Source organism: Sarcophilus harrisii, chromosome 1 (genome assembly GCF_902635505.1).
Source record: "Sarcophilus harrisii chromosome 1, mSarHar1.11, whole genome shotgun sequence".
In the NCBI taxonomy this organism is placed as follows: domain Eukaryota; kingdom Metazoa; phylum Chordata; class Mammalia; order Dasyuromorphia; family Dasyuridae; genus Sarcophilus; species Sarcophilus harrisii.
The window spans coordinates 476355874-476375560 of record NC_045426.1 but is presented as its reverse complement, the minus strand read 5'-3'; the positions used below and the strand labels follow the sequence as shown (position 1 = coordinate 476375560).

At 34.4% G+C, this 19687-nt stretch overlaps 1 protein-coding gene across 1 annotated transcript in view; it reads left to right on the top strand.

Annotated features, from left to right (window-relative positions):
* Positions 1 to 19687, top strand: part of SPIDR (scaffold protein involved in DNA repair) — a 538726-nt gene that overhangs the window by 96380 nt on the left and 422659 nt on the right. The window lies entirely within an intron of this gene.

The window sequence follows — 19687 nt, the reverse complement described above, 5'->3', positions numbered from 1 at the left end:
ATTTATCCAATTTAAATTTTTAAGGAATTATTTTCTTTAGTGAACTTCTGTACTTCATTTTCTATTTGGCCAATTCTGCTTTTTAAGGTGTTCTTTTCTTCTGTGAACTTTTGTACTTCTTTTTCTATTTGAATACTTTTTTTTTTTAAGGTGTTATTTTTTTCAATATTTTGTGCCTCATTTTTTCAAGCACTTAATTGTTTTTCATACTTTTCTTTCTGTAATTTCTTTTTCTAATTTTTATTCTATGACTTTGATTTCGAAAAGCGTTTTTCAGCTCTTCCAAGAATTTTTGTTGAGTTTGTGTCCAATTCACATTTTCTTAAGAGTCTTTGCTTGTAATTGTTTTAGCTTCATTGTCTTTTGAATTTGTCTTAATATTCCTTGTCACCATGGTAGCTTTTTATTATCAGGTTCTTTGTTGTTGTTGTTTGCTCATTCTCCCATCCTGTTTCTTGATTTACGATTATGTTAAATCTCTTCATATCATGAGGGCTAGGGGGGCATTGTTCCAAGCTTCAGGCATTTTCACAGTGCTTGTGTTTGGAACCAGTTTTGAGGGCTTGGAAGTTTTCATTGCTTTCAAGGTGATTTGATATGGGGAGATGTATGGTTACTGCTTTCCTGGTCTACACTCTGGGTCTTACCTAGAAAGGACCCTCAATCCCTTGGAATTGTAATTGCTGCTCCTCAGAGTCTTTGATCCATTGGAACCAGAAGCAATGCTTATTGACTTCTACTTTTAAGTGAAAGTGCTTCTTCATTCCCTTGAACTGTGGACCAAAAGTAGGTAGAGGTAATGGAGCTGCCCCAAAACATCTGGTCCTGAGTTCGGGGTTAGTGTTGGGAGGCCCTGGAATCTCTTTTTGGTCAGTTGCCTGGTCCCCTTACCACTTCTGCCTTGGGAATGCCCAAAGCTGTTGTTGACAAGTCTAGTCCCAGCACTGGTGTTCAATCCACATGATGACTCCCTTTCTGACCTCCTAAGTTCTCTTGGACTGGAAGAATGTCTCATTTTTTTTTTTTGATCTGCCATGCTAGGCTTTGATTTGAGGCATTTAAAAAAAGTTTTTTGGAGAGAAATATTGGGAAAACCCAATTGAGCACTTTTTCTACTCTGCCATCTTGGCTTCACCTATCCTTTTTTATATCTGGTGAATCTTATGGATCCTTTCTCAGAATAATATTTTTAAATGCATAAAATAAAATATATAGAATTATAATGGAAACCAATTTTATTGATTTAAAGATATATAGATATACATACACCCCCTCCCCCCTACATTACCATCAGAATTCATGAGCCCCCTGAAATTTTTCTCTAGGTTTCCTGGTTAAGAAGCCCTATTTCCATCATATATTTTCCTCTCCTCCCCTTTCCCCTATATACATATACATATGTATATGTGTATAGATAGATGTAAGTATAAAGATACAGATATCTGTATACCTTACTGCTATAGCCTTACAACTGATCTCCGTCAGGTTCCTAGAAAGAGTCATCAACACTCATTACTTCCTTTCTATAACTCCTACTCATTCTTCAGCTCCTTGTGTTCTGACTCCTGATCTCACTCTATTGAAACTGTTCCTACCAAGGGCAACAATAATCTCTGAAGTCCTAAATATAATAGTCTTTTCTCAGTCCTTATTCTGTTTAACCTTTCTACATTTTCAATTCAACTTTTGCAAACTCCTTAGACTTTCTCATTTTTTCTTTTTTTTTGTGATAATGCTTTGTCATAGTTCTTTCTGAATGACATCTCCCTCCCTCCATTTCTTAGCCTTCCTCTTTAAGGTGAAGCAGAGCCTAAAGATCACTTAATAAAGTTGTACATAATTACTCTAACAATGAAAATGAAATTAATAAAGAATAGCAAATAAATTCTAAGCAACTATAACAGTATTTGTATCATCTTGTCAAAAGTGTAAATGACAAATCTTTACTTTCTGTTGACCATAGATAATCTGTATTTTGGAGAGAATGTATTTTGTTAGGAATCTTGTTTGGAAATAGCATTTTTATTGGAATGAAATGTAGATGCTTTTTTAAAAAGTCCTTTGTGGTCATTCATCTTCTATCTATTAAGCACGGGTGTCTATTCCAGCTGCGCATATCTACTTTCCATTTTATCCTAGACAAGTATAAGATTAGAAACAGAAATGAGTAAATGCCATTTTGACTTTCCTTATAATTACTTCTTTTCTTTTTTTAAAAGAATTTCCTTAAAAGCCACCTTTCTTTTTTTTTAATTTTTTAAATTAATTTTTTAATTATAGCTTTTCATGGATAATTTTTCAGCATTGACAATTGCAAAACCTTCTGTTCCAATTTTTACCCTCCTTCCCTCCCCACCTCCTTCCCCAGATGGCAGGTAGACCAATACATGTTAAATATATTAAAGTATGTGTTAAATACAATATATGTATATATGTCCACACAGTTATTTTGCTGTACAAAAAGAATCAGATTTTGAAATGGTGTACAATTAAGCTGTGAAGGAAATCAAAAATGCAGGTGGATAAAAATAGAGGGAATGGGAATTCTATGTAATGGTTCATTCTCATTTCCCAGAGTTCTTTCGCTGGGTGTAGCTGGTTCAGTTCATTACTGCTCTATTGGAACTGATTTGGTTCATCTCATTGTTCAAGAGGGCCATGCTCATCAGAATTGATCACCATTGATCAATTGTTGTTGAAATATATAATGATCTCCTGGTCCTGCTCATTTCACTCAGCATCATTTCGTGTAAGTCTCCCCAGTCTCTCCTTCTAGTTATTTCTTACAGAACAATAATATTCAGCCATTCTCCAATTGATGGGCATCCATTCAGTTTCCAGTTTCTGGCCACTACAAACAGGGCTGCCACAAACATTCTTGCACATGGGGCTCCCTTTCCCTTCTTTAAAATATCTTTGGGATATAAGCCCAGTAGTAACACTGTTGGATCAAAGGGTACGCGTAGTTTGAGAACTTTTTGAGCATAGTTCCAAATTGAAAAGCCACCTTTCTAAAGTTTTTCTTGATTAATCTCACCCTACTCCAATCACTACTTCATCATTATCTTAGAGGATTTCCATTATATCAATTTTCATTTATTTATAGAGAACAGTCTAATTAAACTGCATAATTAAGATCTATGTCTAATTTATGCAGAGATCAAAATGAGCATGTAGTTATGGTATACCTTATACCAGCTTGACCATGATGAGAGAAATTTTGAAAATCCCTTTTAAAAATTCATGCCAGCTATCTAGTAACTGTTCCCTCCCCCCAACCGCCCCCAGGCAATTGGGGTTAAGTGACTTCCCTAGGGTCACCCAGCTAGGAAGTGTTAAGTGTCTGAGTTCAGATTTGAACTCAGGTCCTCCTGATTTCAAGGCTAGTGCTCTATCCACTGCACCACCTAGCTGTCCCTTTGTAATTGTTTTTTACAATTTCTCAATGAAATTGGAAAATTTTTGATAGCCTATTAAACAAAGTGTTAAGTCCTATAATTGCTATATACTAGTATGATATTTTTGCCATGCCAGAATGTTTTATGTTCTACTAAACTCCAATCAAGTTAAAAAGGCTTCAAGTATAGACTAGTCAGCAATTGTTTGGCTGTTTTGTTTTGTTTTGTTTTGTTTTTTTGAAAGAATTCACTTACATTTAAAAAATTTCAACTACATTAGATTGACCTCCAGGAAATGCTTTTTGTTTCCATATCTATGAATGAAAATGTTTTATAAAGTCTTGGAGGGCTTGTGACTTGGAGTTACTGAAGTCCATATTCACACTTATTAACCTTGATCCTTTAATTTATTTTAGAAGAAATTCTCTAAGCTTTCTCATTTCTGTCAGTGGTATTACCATTCTTTCAGTCATTGAAGTTCACAGGTTTGAAAATATTCAATAGGTCCTTCTGGTCTCTAGGGTAAAGCACTGAATCCCATTGTTTGCCAGTATAGCTTCTATACATACTCTTCCATACATACTCCTTTCTAGTTGAACTGGCTTGGTAGCTGTTCCCTATATAGGACATTCCATCCCTTTGCACATGTTGTCTCCTGTACTTGGACAGCATTTATTCCCCACCTCTGTCTTAAAATCCTCGGCTTTCTAGACAGCACACAACTCAGATGATCTCCTCAATTATTCTCTCTTGAAATAATTTTGTTTTACTTTTGTCTATTCACTGTATTTATTTAATTTTTTAATGTTAAATAGTTTCCTAGGATTCATTGATCAAAAACTTCTCCATCTGTTGCCCAGTTATGAGCCTCTTTTCACCTAGCTGAGCTGGTCCTTAAATAGTAGATTGATATATATCAAGATGGTTGTTTTCCTTTGAAACTCAGTTCACTAGCTACCTCCTATTTGAAAACTTTCTTGATCCTACCATCTTAGAAATCCTGCCCTCTGAAAAGTTACCCTCTGAAAATACATTTAGTATATGTATTTGTTTTGTACATATTTTAATCACACATGCATTATATGAATAAATGTGTAGAATTTAATCTCTTTGAGGATAAGGATTCAAGTAGAATGTTTGACTTATATCATGTACTTAATAAATGATTAATTGTATTTCAAAAACCTTTTGGTAGGATTTGCCATTTTGCAATCTAATATAATCTCTGAGAGTCTACGGTTAACTTTATGCCCAGATGAGGTAATGGAATTGGAGTTTTATGGAGACATAGTTCATATTTTTATATATATATATATATATATATATATATACACATTTACTATTTGTCATTATATAGTTCAATGGTTGTATCTTTGCTTTGATGACATAATTCTATATTTATCTCTGATCTGTTTGATGCTATAGCCATAGTCACAAATAATTGTCTTCTTGTAATATCACTTGATATTCTTTATTATCCATTTTGCAATATAATTTACAGAGCTTGTTTTAGAATGTTAAATTTTTTTGTGGTTATATGGCATCTCACCAGATAAGCTACTATCATAGTGATTGAATCTATTTTTTTTTATATTTTGGCATAACAGTTATTAGAATAGTGAAATATACTAAGTAGAATAATTAATAGTCTCTTGCAAGGTATTCTTCAGTTCTTGCATAGATCTGATTAAGTCTATCTGAAGTAAAGGTTCTTTCATTGGGGTGCATTGACTTGCTTTTTAAAAAAATGGTTAACTAGTTCAATAGAATTGGTTTTATTTGTAGTCTCCCATATTTTATTTTATGCATTTTAAAATTTTTTTGAGAAGGGGTCTATAGTCTTCACTTGACTACCAAGGAGTTCCTTAACCCTAAAAGGCTGAGAATACCTGATTTAGAGATTTGGACTAAAAAAAATATAGCTAGTTTTTAGGGTTAACTGTTAATGTATCAGGATGTAATTCATTAGTCATACATGTTGTTATTAACATGTGGGATTCTGTGCTTAGAGAGGGATATTATAATTTTTGAAGCCATATGAGGCAGCTAGGTGGTACTGGAGTCTGGAGTTAGTAAGACCTATATTCAAATCCAGCCTCAGATGTTTAGTAGCTGGGTAAGTAACTTAAAACTTTTTGCCTCAGTTTCCTCAATTATAAAATGTGAATAATAAATAGCATCTACCTCACTGGACTGTTTTCAAGATTAAATGAAATAATATTTATGAAGTGCGTAGCATAGTGCCAGGCACATAGCCAATATTATATAAATGCTTATTCCCTTCTTCCATGAACTTCTTTGGAGATGGGATCTTGTAGTGTTCTCTTCTCTAAAATATAATATTCCCTGGGAGCAGTTTCCTGGGGGGCTTCTGGAAGCAGCCTTCCTTTCATTTCGGAGTAATAATCACCTCAAATGCAGCCAGGAGTTAAAATCCAGTCCTTTATTGTCTCCTTCAAAATAGCCTGGTTAGCTTTCCTAGAGGCCTGTCTCTTTTGTTGGTTCCAGGAGTGCTAGTCTTTTGCCTCTGCCAGCTTCAGTCTCTCATCTCTTTGAATCTGAAGCCTCCAGCCTGCACAAAAGTGGAATGTGGAATGACTGACTCCGCCTTTGAGAGTGGGATTGTGGGTTCTCTCTGGGCTTGTGGGAGCTCCTGGACTGAATCCTGACTTGTGAATCTCCTGAAGTCTCTAGTTGGCTTGTGGGAGCTCCTTATATATGGTTTCTTAAAGGTGTGAATTCTAAAGGTGTGAGAGGTGTGAACTCTAATGTTTGAGCTAATGTGTGAACTCTCCCAAAGGTGTGAATTCCAAAGGTGTGAACCAGGTACATAAGCATTGTTTCTATCAACTCCACTGACTTAGCACCTTGTTTCAAGTTCTGGCCCATAACAGGATCTGTTTCTGGGACCCTTAATTTAAGCAGAAGTTGGCCTTAATATAGAAGTTCTCTTTTAAATGTTAGTTATATTATAGATTAACATTATATAACTCATGCTATGCAGCTTCAGAAGGGACCTTATTCTAACCTAATGGGGCTCATTTCCATGCATACGAAGCTATTATTTTTTTTTTTAAAAAGGGATCTCTGAAAACTTAACAGAAAAGACAACATGGTTTAGTAAAATGAATTAATGCTTTATTAAATTTATTGAGGCAAGTAAACCATGTATTTTTGTACAAGGAGAACCTAGCAGCCTTAATGTGTTTAAAATTTCAAGAAGTTTTTCCATTTCTAAAACTGATTCTCTGACAGGATTCTCATACCAGAGAAAAGACAAAGTTATAGTTATAATAGAAATGAGAAGAATTTTTAATAATAGTTTTTTATTTTCAAAATACATGAAAAGATAATTTTCTATATTCACCCTTGTAAAACCTTGTGTTCCAAATTTTGCTCCCTCCTTTTTCCCAGCCCCCTCCCCTAGACAGCAAGTAATTCAATATAGGTTAAGCATGTGCAGTTTGAGAAGAAATATAGATAAGAAGTAAAGCTAAGGGTATTATTTTTTTTTTCCCAAATGTAAGTAGATATACTCAGGATTCCTTACTGGGCGAGTCTTAAATAGCAAATATAGGTGACATTGTTACATTTTCATATGGTACTAAACTTTGTGGTATTAGACACCATATCAATTTAGGGAATTTGCAGTAAGCCATGAGTAGAGAGAACAATATATGAGCTTCAGTTAAGATAATGCAGTTCAACTCAACTTTTTTTTTTCCTCAGTATTTGTTTGGACTAAACCACTAAAGACCCTTCTAATTCTGATTTTCTAGGATTCTATGGTCTTTGAACATTAAATTCTTTACAATCAAAAAGACATCGGGTATGCAAAGATAAAAATGAGAAATAATCACACCCTTGAGATACTTATATTATACTGGGGAGTGCAAGTAAGCTGATGAGTGAAAAAAATAATTGAAACAAGAGAGAGCAGTAGCAATTAAAAGGGTTAGGAAAAGCTTCCTTCCCTTACTGGGTAGCAAATGAACCAGATTTTGAAGACAGTTTAAAATCCTAAAAGATAGAAGCAGGAAATGCATTCAACATTTGGGAAATAACTTTTACAAAGACATGAAGGTAAGAAATGGAATTATGATTTTGGGGAATGGCAAGTAGTCCTGTTTGGCTGGAATGCAGAATGCAGAGGTTATATGGAAGGCAGTAATGGGAAATTATGGTGGAAAGATAGTCTAGAATCAGGTTTCTGCAGGTCCTTAAATACCTAAGAGAAGAATTTGTATTTTAACTCTGAGACAATGAGGAATTATTGAAGGTGTTTGAGCAGTTCACTAGCAACTATGTGGAAAGTGGATCAGATTAAGGAAAAATGGAAGTACAGAAATCCATTAGCAGTCTCCTGTCTCTCTCTCTCTCTGTATTTCTGTCTCTATCTCTGTCTGTTGGTCTCTCTCCTCTCCTTCCATCTATCCTTTTTGTATGTCTTTATTGTTTCCCTCAGTAGAATGTAAGCTTTTTTATATATTTTATTTTTGCAAATTACATGTATGAACAATTTTTTGCATTCTTTTTTTTAAATTCGGAACTTCAAATTCCCCTATTCTTCCCTGATCATGGATCCAGTACCACCTAGCTGTCCTCAGACAGCAAGCAATTTGATATAAGTTTTACATGTGTAATGATGCAAAACATAATTCCATATTAGTCATGTCGTAAAAGAAAACACAGACATCCCCACAAAAACACACACAAAAAGCCAAAGTAAAAAAAAAAAATGCTTCAATCTTCATTCAGACTTCATCAGTCCCTTCTCTGGAGATGGATAATATTCCTTATAAATCTTTTGGAATTGTCCTAAATCTTTGTATTGCTGAGAATAGCTAAGGCATTTATAATTCTTCATCATACAGTATTGCTGTTACTGTCTAAAATGTTCTATTTCTACTCATTTCGCTTTGCTTCAGTTCATGTTTTTCTGAAAATGTCCTATTCATCTTTTCTTAATAGGACCAGAGTATTCTGTCATAATCATATACCACAGTTTATTTAGCCATTCCCCAATTGATGGGTATTTCCTCAGTTTCCAATTCTTTGCAACTAAAAGAGAGCTGCTATAAATATTTTTGTACATATAGGATTTTAAGAAACTATTTTTGAGACACAGATCTAGTAGTGGTTATTGTTGGATCAAAAGATATGCACAGTTTTATAGCTCTTTGAGCATAGTTCCACATTATTCTCCACAATGTTGGAATCAGTGTCCCAGTTTTCCTGCATCCTTTCCAACAGTTGTCATTTTTCTTTTCTGTCATACTAGCCAATCTGATAGTTGTGAGGTAGTACCTCAAAATTATTTTAATTTACATTTCTCTAATAAATAGATTTGAAATATTTTTTCATATGAATATAGGTAGCATTTATTTCTTTGTCTGAAAACTACATGTTCATGTCTTTCGATTGTTGTAGTTGTAGTCTGTCCCTGAAAAAGTCCAATGACCATTTTTCAATTGAGGAATAACTTCAAAATTTGTCTCATTTCTCTCTATATTTGAGAAATTAGGCCTTTATCAGAGAAACTTGCTGTAAAAATTTTTTCTCCATTTTTCTGTTATCCTTCTCATCTTGACTACATTTTTTTTGTTTGTGTAAAACCTTTTTAATTTAATGTAATCAGAATTATCTATCTTACATTCTGTAATGTCCTCTATCTTGTTTGGTCATAAAGTTGTTATTTATCCATAGATCTGACAAGCAAACTATTCTATGTTCCTCTAATATGTTTTATGTGTGAATCATGTACCCATTTTAACCTTATCTTGGTATAGGGCATAAAATGTTAGTCTTTACCCAGTTTCTGCCCAAAGTGTTTTCCAGTTTTCCTAGCAATTTTTTTTAATCAAATAGTGAATTTTTGTCCCAAAATCTTGTGATTACACTATGCATGGTGTATCCAGTATATTCCATTCATCTACCAGATTGCTTTAATGATTACTGCTTTCTAATATAGTTTGATAGCAGATATGGCTATATTATCTTCCTTCACAATTTTTAAAATTAATTCCCTTAAAAGTTTTGAATTTTGTAATTACTCTTTCTAGCTCTAAAAAATAATTTTTGTAGTTTGATTGGTGTGACACTTAAGTAAATCAATTTACTTAACTATATGTGCTTACCCATGAACAATTAATATTTCTCCAGTTATTTAGATCTGTATTTATTTCTATGAAAAGTGTTTTATAATTGTGTTTACATAGTTCCTGGGCTTTTCTTGGCAGGTAGGATCAAAGTATTTTACATTGTTTCGGTCTGTAGTTGTTGGACATTGTTGGAAGTATAAAGAAATGCTGATGATTTATGTGGATTAACTTTATATCCCGCAGCTTTGCTAATGTTGTTAATTATTTCAAGTAGTTTTTTAATTGATTGTCCAGGATTCTTCAGATTTATCATATCTTCTGCGCAGTGATAATTTTGTTTCTTTGTTGCCTATTTTTATTCCTTCAATTTGGTTTTCTTCTTTTTTTGCTACAGCTAGTATTCTAGTACAATATTGAATAATAATGTTGATTATCAACATCTTTTCTCCTGATCTTAATAGGAAGACTTATAATAAATCCTTATTAAAGATAATGCTTGTTGATAGTTTTAGACAGATACTATTTCTCATTTTAAGGAAAGCTCCATTTATTCCTATGTTTTATATTATTTTTATTAGAAATGGGTATTGTATTTTCTCAAAAGTTTTTTCTATGTATTTTGAGATAATCATAAGATTTCTATTGGTTTTGTAATTGATATGATCAATTGGTTTTCCTAATGTTGAATGATCCCTGACTTCCTGGTATAAACTCTACCTGGTTATAATATACGATTTTTGTGATATAGTGCTATAATTTCCTTGATAGTATTTTATTTAAATTTTCTGTATCGTCATCAGGGAAATTGGCCAGTAGTTTCTGTTTTTGCTCTTCCTAGTTTAGGTATCATCATCATATTTGTATCATAAAATGCCATACTCCACCTATTTTTCTAAATAGTTTGCATATTATTGGAATTGATTGTTCTTTAAATATTTGGTAGAATTTACTTGTTAATCTATATGGTCCTGCGATTTTTTTGTTAGTTCATTGATGGCTTATTTAGAATATAAGCTTCTTGAGAGTAGAAACTGTATAGCCTTTTTGTTCATATGACCTAATTTATAGAATTTTTTTAGAATAATCCTCAAGTTGTAAAAGTTTGAAATAGAGATAAAATCTAAAAAAAGTAAAGCAAAAAAAAATTTGGGGGGGAGTTTCTTATAAATGAGTCTCAGGTATAATAAGGTCTTTCCAGTAAATAAACCCTTTTGCATTGGATTCATTGTGGCTTATTTTTTCTTAAATAGTGGGGGCAGAACAGGATGACATAGTACATGGAGAGCTAGCCTGAAAGCCAGAAAAGTGTTTGACACATACTGGCTTTTGAAAGCTCTTTTTTTAAGTTGAAGGGAAGCATCTGTAGAGAGATTCCCCTAAGTCAGTGAAATCACAGTTCCAACTTTAGCTTAACTTTTTCTTAAACTCTGAGCATCTCTTTTAACGTTTTTTTTTTTTCCTTTTAGTGATATACATATTAAATGAACACAGATTAATCAGAGGGTGCTTAACTATTGCTTTTGATCTCTAAGAATACTGTAAAAATACATAGAAAAGGATGAATCACATCAGCCAAATTGTGTTTAAAAACTAAACTGATTTTATTCCCAGAAAAAGCAAAAATATATTCTGTTCTTTTATTTATTATGGGAAATAATGAGATGAAAATTTTAGTGGTGAAGTGATAGCTATTTGTAAGCCCAGCATATAGATTGTTTTTTTTTTTGGGGGGGGGGGGAATGTAGTGAAATTACTTTCTTCCGGTAAAATGTTCAGTGCTATTTCTGGGCCTTAGGAAAGGGTGACTAATATGCTTGTTAGAAAAGAGAAGATGATGCTTATCCTGAAAACAAGAACCTAAGGGTCTGTATACAGTTGGAACTTTTGTTTCATTAGAAAATATGATAAATGAGTAGGCTTTATATGCTTATTAAAATTATTATTTAGTTATTTAGGAGGGGGAAAATTTCCTTTGAGGCCCTTTTTTATGTGCATTTTACCCAGGAAAGCAGCTGATCATATTAATAATCCTTTTGTATTCTTTTGAAATATATCCCAGCTGTTTACAGCTACTTAATTTTTCTTTCTTTCTTTCTTTTTTTTTTTTTTTTTGTCCTGTGTAGCATAGTCAAGCTAAAGTGAAATGTGAAATATGCCATAAGAAAGATGGCTTTCTAGGTCAGGAAGTCTACCCTGTTTGAGATCTCTCTATTGGAGCACACTTGAAAAGTTATTCCTTTACATTGGATTATGTAAGACTAAGCTTGCTCTGATAACTCAAAGAGCAGTCCTGGATATTTTTTTCATTGTTTTTAATCCCACAACTTCAAAGAAAGTTTTTGGTTTTGTTATATGCAGAACAGAGGTCCCACTACTGGATGAAAAACTCTACTAATTGGTTAAATGTGTTCTTTTGTCTAATTACCAATTGGTAGCCCTAGCAGCTTCTCTAAAGTTCATGAGTGGAATTCTCAGCTGGAATCTTTCCATTCTTTATTTGCTCTTTCATTTCTAATGTATTTGTGTCCTATGATCTGGATTGCAGAATTATTTTTAAAATGATCTTTCTTGGGAAGTCTTCTCCCAATGTCACTCCAGGATCTGAAAAGAATATAATCAAGAGTTCTCTAATACCTTCTTTGTAAACCTCAACTTTTGTGTAGCCCTGTCTTAGATTAGAGTAGGGAAAGGCTTGAGGCAGGGAGACCAAACAGGTGACTCTTGCAGTAGACTAGGCTAGAGGTGAGGGACCTGTACAATAGGGGTGGTGGTGGAAATATCTAAAAGATATTGTTGAATAGAGGCTCCTAGGACTAGAAAATGAGATGTCCTAAGAGTTATGGCTAACTGTTTGACACATCTACTCTAGTGTTCCATTATACAATATCAATAAGATCTAGAGAATCTCCCAGTATGCTGGGTGGACCTTGTGAAAGATTGAAGCTGATATAGAGAACAATCAAATATCCAAAAGGTATGATTTGGTAGATATGTATATCTTTAGAGAGAGTACTCACATTAATGAGATTCCCAGATAGATCTAAGTATTGAAGTATTTCCCCTATCTCCCCCCCTTTTTTTTCCCTTGGGATTTTCCTGGCTTTTTTCTTTTTTAATCATTATTATTTTTTTTTATTAAAAAAATACTTTTTCCTGTTATTTGAGGGTTACTTGTTCAAATGAATTTGATTTGCAATCACAATTCCATCAACTATTGTCTGCTATCAGATCTGTAGAAATCTGATTTTGCTTCACCTCGGTGCCTTCCTTTTTCTTATCAGATTATCGGGCATTGGTTGTCTTTTGCTTCTCTGTTTCAGAAAATTTAGAAAGAGAATAACCAGAGAGGAATGAAATAAACTTTATAGAAGACAAAAGATAAAGGCTTTTCAAAATAGAACTTGTAGCTTATGCAGAGGTATCAAACAGCCCCAAGTGTTAGTTGGAACCAGATTTAATTGAAATTATGTTGAATTTGATTGAATAATGTTGAATTGAACTATTGTTCATTAAAAATTGTTGAATTTTTGAAATTGTTGAATGATTGAAAAATGTTAAATAAATTAATTTTTAAAAATACATCAGGGATAATGATAATTTGCGGCTTTTTCATGGTACTATGTGGCCAACAAGGATCCATTTTTGTTTAAATTTGACATCACTTGAAGAGAGCTATCTATACCCAGAACTAGTATGGTCAGGACTGAGTGTGGATCACAACATTATATTTTCACTTTTTTTGTTGTTTGCTTGCACTTTGTTCTCTCATTTTTTCCCTTTTTGATCTGATTTTTCTTGTGCAGAATATTGTAGAAATATGTATAGAAGAATTGCACATGTTTAATGTATATTTTATTACTTGCTATCTGGGAGGGGATGGAGGCAAGGGATGGAGAAAAAAATTTGGAACACAGGATTTTGCAGGGGTGAGCTGAAAATTATGCATGTGTTTTGAAAATAAAAAGCTTTAAAAATAAAAAAAAATTACATCACTGATTTTTCAGCATCAAAATAGGTGTGACATTAAAAAATCACAATCATTAATTGTGATCATAATCATAATCAATTCTGGAGGCAGCCTTAGTTTCAGTTACAATCAATAATTACTCCAAAATGCAGCCAGCTGGTAAAAAATCTGAACTTTTATTGTGTCCTTCAAAATAGCTCGGTTAGCTCAGAGGCTTTTCTCTGCTTGGTTCCAAGAGATCTCGCAGCTTTGTCCTTGGCTCCTCCTGCCTCTGCTTTCTTCAGCCTCCAGCTCAACTCCCACTCGTGGCTTCTCAATTTCCAACTGAGGCGAGTAGGCTTCTATATCTCCCTATCTGGTTGCGCCTCCAAGAGTGCGCTTCTGCTGAACTGACCGATGCTTCCTTCTTCAATCTAATTCAGCTGAACTCTTCTCTCAGTGTTTTCAGCTCAACTCCCCGAGAGAACCTCTGTCTGTTTCTTATATAGGCTCTCTTCTGAGAGAGAGGGATTTTGGGTTATCTCCCAGAGTGCTCTCTGGCCCTAAGGGAGGTGTGAATTCGGATCTCATACTAAGCCCTGAACTCTCCCAAACGTGTGAACTCCATTGAGTACTTAGATACTTATGAATTCTCTAAAGGTGTGGACACAAGCATTGTTTCTATCAGTTCCACTTAGTACCTTGTTTCAAGTTCTGGCCCAAAATATCTCTTTCTAAGATCAAATCAACTCCAATGGCTTAACAGTTTGTAAAGATTCCAACAATTAATTAAGCACTTAACCTGTGCCAGTCACTGCACTAACCACAAAGTTTACAAAGAATGGAAGAAGCATTGCTTAGTCTCTTTAGAAACTCATATTCTAATGGGGGAGATTATATGCAAATATTTGTACATACAAGATAAATACAATCTCATTTGGGAAGTCATATCAGAGGGAAGGCTTTGACATGAGCTGTTGGGTGGGTCTGGTAAAGGCTTCTTGCAAAAGCTGCCATTTGAGATGTGTTTTAAAGGCCAGGGAGCGAAGGGAGGTTGGGAGTCATTCTAACACAGTCAGGGAAAAGGCAGAGTTTGGATGGAGTGTCCCATTAGCAACAAGTAAGCTGGTGTTGATGCATCAGATTATCTCCAATCCATAATAATGAGGCAGGTAGGTGTCTTAGTGGATAGAGTATAGGGCCTGGAGTCAGAAAGACTCATGTTCCTAATTTCAAATCCAGCTTCAGTCACTTACTGACCCTGTTTGCCTCAGGTCCTGTTTGTGAGATGAGCGAATTTAGGAAGTGGCAAACCATTCCAATATCTTTGCCAAGAAAACTCCAAATCATAAAGAATCAAACATTATTGAAAATGACTGAACTATAAAATCCATCATCATTATCATCATTACTAATATTGCTGTATCCAGGTTCACACAGCTAGTATCATAGGGTATGTAGTGGAGGAAAATAATACATAAAATAATTGGAAAAGGCTAGGTTTTGAAAGGCTGTAGTGATGATGGCATGTCAGACTGATTTTTAAAAAGTTACTTTACAGCTAACTGGAGGATAAATTAGCAGAATGAGCAGTTAGGTGGATAGCACTGATCTGGAATCAGAAAGATCTGAGTTTAAGTAGGGTCTCAGATACTTACTAGCTGTTTGACCCTGACCAAGTTTGCCTCAGTTACCTCAGCTGTAAAATGAGAATAATAGCACCTACCTCCCAAGGTTATTGTGACAGTCAAATGAAATCATAATTGCGAAGCTCTTAGCATGATACTTGGCACTAGTAAATGCTAAATAAACATTAGCTATTCTAACAAACTATGCATACCCTTTGACCCTGCAGTGTTACTACTGGGCTTATATCCCAAATAGATCTTAAAGAAGGGAAAGGGACTTGTATGTGACAAAATGTTTGTGGCAGCCCTGTTTGTAGTGGCCAGAAACTGGAAACTGAGTGGATGTCCATCAATTGGAGAATGGCTGAATAAATTGTGGTATATGAATATTATGGAATATTATTGTTCTGTAAAAAATGACCAGCAGGATGATTTCGGAAAGGCCTGGAGAGACTAATATGAACTAATGCTGAGTGAAATGAGCAGGACCAGGAGATCATTATATACTTCAACAACAATATTATATGATAATCAATTCTGATGGACGTGGCCCTCTTCAACAATGAGATGAACCAAATCAGTTCCAATAGAACAGTAATGAATTGAACCAGCTACACCCAGCGAAAGAACTCTGGGAGATGACTATGAACCACTACATAGAATTCCCAATCCCTCTATTTTTGTCTACCTGCATTTTTGATTTCCCTCACAGGCTAATTGTAGACTATTTCAAAGTCCGACTCTTTTTATACAGCAAAATAACTGTTTGGACATGTATACATATATTGTATTTAACTTATATTTTAACATATTTAACATGTATTTTTGTCAACTGCCATCTGGGGAAAGGGTGGGGGGAAGGAGGAGGGAAAAAGTTGGAACAAAACTTAGATCACTTAGAAGGCTACTGTAATAGTTCTGGTATAAAAAGGATGAACCTGAGAAAAGATCATTGATTTGCATAAGACAGGGTTCATTGGTAACTTTCAAGCACAGTAATTGAAATTCTGAAGAAAGATTGCATGAGGAGGTAGCACGATTAGGTAAAGATTTTTAATATCTTTGAAAGTATGCTTATTAAGCAGACAGATCAGTTGTTGCCTTTTCTTTGTAGGATGAAAAAGAGTTGTTTGCTTGCAAACCATTGTACTTGCCTTGCTTCCATAGAGACCAGAAAATAGCCACATGAAATGTGCCTGTTTCTGCAAATGAGTAGATTTCCCTGTTTCAGATAAGCAACAGCTGAGTATGTTTAAAAGAATTTCAAAACTAAGAAAACTTTAAAGTTTAAAGAGTATAGTGGTCATAAATTAGGATTGGCTACAAATTGAAATAGACTCACTTTTTCAGACACTTGGACTTGTTATCTTTAACTTAACAATTTTGGTATTTTTGGCTTTTTTATATATTATTTAGCTGATCACTCAGCTATTTATAGTTTCTGCACATCAGGAAAAAAGTTTGAAGGAGTAAGATGATTATATAGAGAATGGAAATGTCAGTGTTGGAGTGAGGTGAAGGGAAGATTAGTGGTTCATGTCATGGGGATGAAAAAGAAGGGATGACTAACATTCTTACCCTTGTACATGTGCTTTATAATAATTGAGGCTGAGAGATGGTCTTCTGATCTTCTGCATCTTGTGAACCTACTCTGTTAGCCGAAATGTTTCCAGGAGATTTACTTTGCAAGGTGGGTGGATGAAGTGTCTAATGTTCCATAAAAGTGATTAGATCTTCATAGCTTAATTTCCCCCAATACTTCATATTTTGTAGATTCAGGTTTATAACAACAAAAATATTCTTAAGCTTCATGGCATTTTAAAACTGTATTTGAGACCACAAGTAGTTTCTTCATGTATCCTCTGAAGTTCTTAGGACACTTAATTCTCCCTCTTGACTTCCTCTTTGGCTAGCGGCTGCAATTTCCTCTACAGGAACAACTTCCCGCTGGTACTGTTCAGCTCTGCCACTTCTGTCTTGGATTACCCAGTGTTTTTTATCTAAAGCCATAAATGAATTGCAACACTTGACCATTTCATCACAGAATAAATTGGGGAAGTCTAGCAGGAAATCACAAGTTGACCAGCCCAAATAAGAACTTTGTGTCTCTTGGTTGCTGTGTCATGATAAGCGGTTAGTGTTTGGAACAGCAGTTATGGAGTGATTCTTTTATGAAAGGATTGCTCTCTTTGGTGACACATGTTTGAGAGTCATTGCTTTGGAGAACCAAGATAATTCAAAGAGCTAATGGGCACAGGAAAATGACCTTACCCTCAGCCCTCATCCATTCCTCTCCTTACCTTTATCCTACTGCCCCCATTCTTCTTCTTCCACCTTCTCCACATAAACATTTTCCTGGATATGGTATTTATTTAATTTTATTTTTACAAAGGCAAGCTATCACTTTTAATACCATAAGTTTAACTGAGCTTGACCCATAGTGATGACTAGTTCTGGTTTTTACTTAAGGTCATGTCCAGTTCCTTAAGTAATACGTAAGAGAGGGTTTTCTCAGTGGATTTAAAAAAGTTTGCCTCTCTACAGTAATCTTACAGGAATCTGCACTTGTGACTACATTGGAAAAAACTTGTCTGCCATGTTTCCTTCTTCTCTTACCCTTTCTCTCTCATTTGTTTTTCCCCAAGTGCTTTTGCCTGGCGAGTTCATTATGTACTGTTGACCTCATCTTTTCTGTACAAGTGCCCTCACTAATCAGGAAGCATGATTACCTGCTGAAAACCTGAGTTTCTTGAAGCCAAAACAACATTCCAGAATGGTAGCGTTTCACCCCTTAAGCTGCAGAACATGTGAAATCAGTCACTTTTTCTTTTACCTTTCTGGCAAGCTATATTGTATAAAATCCAGTGTTAAAAGAAACTGGATTTTCCAAATAGAGAAGGAACCTTTTTGATTTCCTTCTGAATAAACTGTAGAAGCCAAAACCCAATTCCCATTACTATTCCCTTTAGAGATAATTATTAATACCAGATCTTCCAAAGCTTAATGGAAAGTTACCTTGTTAATAACTTTTGTGCAGTATTTACCTTCTCTTAGAGAATAGGCAATAATTTTTTAGTAAAATATTACATTAAATGCATTTAGCACCTTTGATCTGAAATTCAATTGTACTCCATTCTAATTGTCCTTAAAATATCTCCTTTATAAGAGAGGATAACTATTAGATTAGGGTTGAGGTGGGAGGAGGAAATAGAGGAAGGTAATATACTACATGCCAGATACTATATAAAGTGTTGTACAAAAATTATCACATATGATCCCTATAATGACCCTGGGAGGTAAGTGCTGTTATTATTTCCATTTTACAGTTGGGGAAACTGAGGGAAACAAGTAAACTTATTTGCCCATCATTACACAACTAGTATGTGTTTGAAGCTGGATTTGAACTCAAGTATTCCTGATTCCATGCCCGAAGCTCTATTCATTGAGCCATCTAGTTGCTTCTGCCCTACTATGAAATATTTATCTGAAGATAAATATTTACTATATCCTGCCAGAAGAGTATAGTATAGTAGTAAAGAGGGCCCTGGTTTCGAATACTTTTTCCTTATCCCTGAGGTATTTGGCAAGTCACTTAATCTGTTTGAATCTAAGTTTCATCATCATCTGTACAATGAAGAGGTTAGAACTAGGCAACATTGAAGTTTTTTCCTAGCTCTAAATTCTACAATTCTTGGGAATTAGTAATTTTTTGGTCAGAACTCTTTTTCTCCACTCAATAGGATTTTATTTTCCCCAATACGTGTAAAGATAGCTTTTAGCATTCATTTTTGTAAGATTTTGTGTTCCAGATTTTTCCTCCCTCCATCCCTTACTTCAACCTTCCAATCAGAAGAGGGAGGTTAACAGGAGACAGACTTAAACCTCAAAAAGCCTACTTTACAGATCAATGGAGTATGAATACAAAAAAATTGTAAATATTATATATTCTTTTTTTTTAACCCTCCAAAGGTAATTAGGGTTAAATGATTTGCCCAGAATCTGGATTTGCACTCAGTTTTTCCTGACTTTAGGGTCACTGCTTTATACACTGATAATCCAACATGATATATTGAGCTTGGAAATAACATTAATAATTTAGAGATGAGAAAAGGTTTTTAATGGGAGATAATATCTGAGCTGAAACTTGAAGAACATTTTAAGTACTGGAAGGTAGAGGCAAGGAACAGGTTATGAGTTGGAAGGAGGGGTCAGCCTGTATAGAAGCTCAGATTAGGAGATGTTTAGGGAATAGCAAGTAACCCAGTTTATCTAGAATCTAAAGTATTATGTCAAGAGCAATAATACAAAATAACTTAGAAATTTAGGTTAAAGCTAGAATATGGAGGACCTTAATTAAAAATTTATTTATTGAAGTCTATGTTTTTTTATATCACCTTAATATCCCCCATATATTCCTTCCTCCTCCTCTATCCAGAAAACCAGTCACCCACTTTTATAAAAAGGAGAGAGAAAATCTTGTATTTTCTCATCTCTCCTCCAGAGACAAGTTTAGACATTATAATTAAATAATCTGATTTCATTTTCTGTTCTTTCCACTTATATTTTTTAAGGCACTATATATTTTGTGGTCCCTAGTTTTGTTACTTAACCATA